We start from the raw sequence: 3,111 nt of genomic DNA on the forward strand, positions 1-3,111 counted from the left end.
TAAGTACTAGGGGTGTAAGTACTAGGAGTGTAAGTACTAGGGGTGTAAGTACTAGGGGTGTATGGGTGTAAGTACTAGGGGTGTAAGTACTAGGGGTGTAAGTACTAGGGGTGTAAGTACTAGGAGTGTAAGTACTAGGGGTGTAAGTACTAGGGGTGTATGGGTGTAAGTACTAGGGGTGTAAGTACTAGGGGTGTAAGTACTAGGGGTGTAAGTACTAGGGGTGTAAGTACTAGGGGTGTAAGTACTAGGGGTGTAAGTACTAGGGGTGTAAGTACTAGGGGTGTAAGTACTAGGTGTGTAAGTACTAGGGGTGTAAGTACTACGAGTGTAAGTACTAGGAGTGTAAGTACTAGGGGTGTAAGTACTAGAGATGTAAGTACTAGGGGTGTAAGTACTACGAGTGTAAGTACTAGGGGTGTAAGTACTAGGTGTGTAAGTACTAGGTGTGTAAGTACTAGGGGTGTAGGTACTAGGGGTGTAAGTACTAGGGGCGTAGGTACTAGGGGTGTAAGTACTAGTGGTGTAAGTACTAGGGGTGTAATTACTAGGGGTGTAAGTATTAGGTGTGTAAGTACTACGAGTGTAAGTACTAGGGGTGTAGGTACTAGGGGTGTAAGTACTAGGAGTGTAAGTACTAGGGGTGTAAGTACTAGTGGTGTAAGTACTAGGGGTGCAATTACTAGGGGTGTAAGTACTAGGTGTGTAAGTACTACGAGTGTAAGTACTAGGGGTGTAGGTACTAGGGGTGTAAGTACTAGGGGTGTAAGTACTAGGAGTGTAAGTACTAGGGGTGTAAGTACTAGTGGTGTAAGTACTAGGGGTGCAATTACTAGGGGTGTAAGTACTAGGTGTGTAAGTACTACGAGTGTAAGTACTAGGGGTGTAGGTACTAGGGGTGTAAGTACTAGGGGTGTAAGTACTACGAGTGTAAGTACTAGGGGTGTAGGTACTAGGGGTGTAAGTACTAGGGGTGTAAGTACTACGAGTGTAAGTACTAGGGGTGTAAGTACTAGGGGTGTAGGTACTAGGGGTGTAAGTACTAGGGGTGTAAGTACTACGAGTGTAAGTACTAGGGGTGTAAGTACTAGGGGTGTAGGTACTAGGGGTGTAAGTACTAGGGGTGTAATTACTAGGGGTGTAAGTACTAGGTGTGTAAGTACTACGAGTGTAAGTACTAGGGGTGTAGGTACTAGGGGTGTAAGTACTAGGAGTGTAAGTACTAGGGGTGTAAGTACTAGTGGTGTAAGTACTAGGGGTGCAATTACTAGGGGTGTAAGTACTAGGTGTGTAAGTACTACGAGTGTAAGTACTAGGGGTGTAGGTACTAGGGGTGTAAGTACTAGGGGTGTAAGTACTACGAGTGTAAGTACTAGGGGTGTAGGTACTAGGGGTGTAAGTACTAGGGGTGTAAGTACTAGGGGTGTAAGTACTAGGGGTGTAAGTACTACGAGTGTAAGTACTAGGGGTGTAAGTACTAGTGATGTAAGTACTAGGGGTGTAAGTACTAGGTGTGTAAGTACTAGGAGTGTAAGTACTAGGGGTGTAAGTACTAGGAGTGTAAGTACTAGGGGTGTAAGTACTAGGCATGTAAGTACTAGGGGTGTAAGTACTAGGGGTGTAAGTACTAGGTGTGTAAGTACTAGGAGTGTAAGTACTAGGGGTGTAAGTACTAGGAGTGTAAGTACTAGGGGTGTAAGTACTAGGCATGTAAGTACTACGAGTGTAAGTACTAGGGGTGTAAGTACTAGGGGTGTAAGTACTAGGGGTGTAAGTACTAGGGGTGTAAGTACTAGGGGTGTAAGTACTAGGCATGTAAGTACTACGAGTGTAAGTACTAGGGGTGTAAGTACTAGGCATGTAAGTACTAGGGGTGTAAGTACTAGGGGTGTAAGTACTAGGGGTGTAAGTACTAGGAGTGTAAGTACTAGGGGTGTAAGTACTAGGAGTGTAAGTACTAGGGGTGTAAGTACTAGGCATGTAAGTACTACGAGTGTAAGTACTAGTGGTGTAGGTACTAGGTGTGTAAGTACTAGGGGTGTAAGTACTAGGGGTGTAGGTACTAGGGGTGTAAGTACTAGTGGTGTAAGTACTAGGGGTGTAGGTACTAGGGGTGTAAGTACTAGGTGTGTAAGTACTAGGGGTGTAGGTACTAGGGGTGTAAGTACTAGTGGTGTAAGTACTAGGGGTGTAGGTACTAGGTGTGTAGGTACTAGGGGTGTAAGTACTAGTGGTGTAAGTACTAGGGGTGTAAGTACTACGAGTGTAAGTACTAGGGGTGTAAGTACTAGTGGTGTAAGTACTAGGGGTGTAAGTACTACGAGTGTAAGTACTAGGGGTGTAAGTACTAGTGGTGTAAGTACTAGGGGTGTAAGTACTACGAGTGTAAGTACTAGGGGTGTAAGTACTAGTGGTGTAAGTACTAGGGGTGTAAGTACTACGAGTGTAAGTACTAGGGGTGTAAGTACTAGTGGTGTAAGTACTAGGGGTGTAAGTACTACGAGTGTAAGTACTAGGGGTGTAAGTACTAGTGGTGTAAGTACTAGGGGTGTAAGTACTACGAGTGTAAGTACTAGGGGTGTAAGTACTAGTGGTGTAAGTACTAGGGGTGTAAGTACTAGTGGTGTAAGTACTAGGGGTGTAAGTACTAGTGGTGTAAGTACTAGGGGTGTAAGTACTACGAGTGTAAGTACTAGTGGTGTTCTATCTGGGCGGTGTGGTCAAGCAACCCGGTGGGCAGTTTCTGTGAAGCGCTGAGCTGGCAAGGTGGGCGGGGGTTGGGGGGCGGGCAGAGTGGGGGGGGGGGGGAGTAGTGGCAGAGTGGGGGGGGAGGGGTGGCAGAGTGGGGGGGGGGGTGGCAGAGTGGGAGGGGGGGCAGAGTGGGGGGGGGGGGGGGTGGCAGAGTGGGAGGGGGGGCAGAGTGGGGCGGGTGGCAGAGTGGGAGGGGGGGCAGAGTGGGGGGGGGGGTGGCAGAGTGGGAGGGGGGGCAAAAGTGGGAGGGGGGCAGAGTGGGGGGGGGGGTGGCAGAGTGGGGGGGGGGGTGGCAGAGTGGGAGGGGGGGGCAGAGTGGAGGGGGGTGGCAGAGTGGGAGGGGGGCAGAGTGGGGGGGGG

The 3,111-nt window shown here is 48.5% G+C and overlaps 1 long non-coding RNA gene across 2 annotated transcripts; it reads left to right on the forward strand.

Annotated features, from left to right (window-relative positions):
- The first annotated feature begins 220 nt into the window (after positions 1 to 220).
- On the forward strand, positions 221 to 1,273 carry LOC142925336 (uncharacterized). Of its 2 annotated transcripts, none has more exons than XR_012942309.1 (3): positions 221 to 304; positions 740 to 814; positions 1,190 to 1,273. It is a non-coding gene; the product is annotated as an uncharacterized LOC142925336 (long non-coding RNA). The 2 variants fall into 2 exon arrangements; XR_012942308.1 differs by having other exon boundaries at positions 251 to 319.
- Positions 1,274 to 3,111: the final 1,838 nt, after the last annotated feature.

This window comes from Petromyzon marinus, chromosome 20 (assembly GCF_048934315.1).
Source record: "Petromyzon marinus isolate PM22_M1 ecotype Great Lakes invasive population chromosome 20, UKy_Petmar_22M1.pri1.0, whole genome shotgun sequence".
In the NCBI taxonomy this organism is placed as follows: domain Eukaryota; kingdom Metazoa; phylum Chordata; class Hyperoartia; order Petromyzontiformes; family Petromyzontidae; genus Petromyzon; species Petromyzon marinus.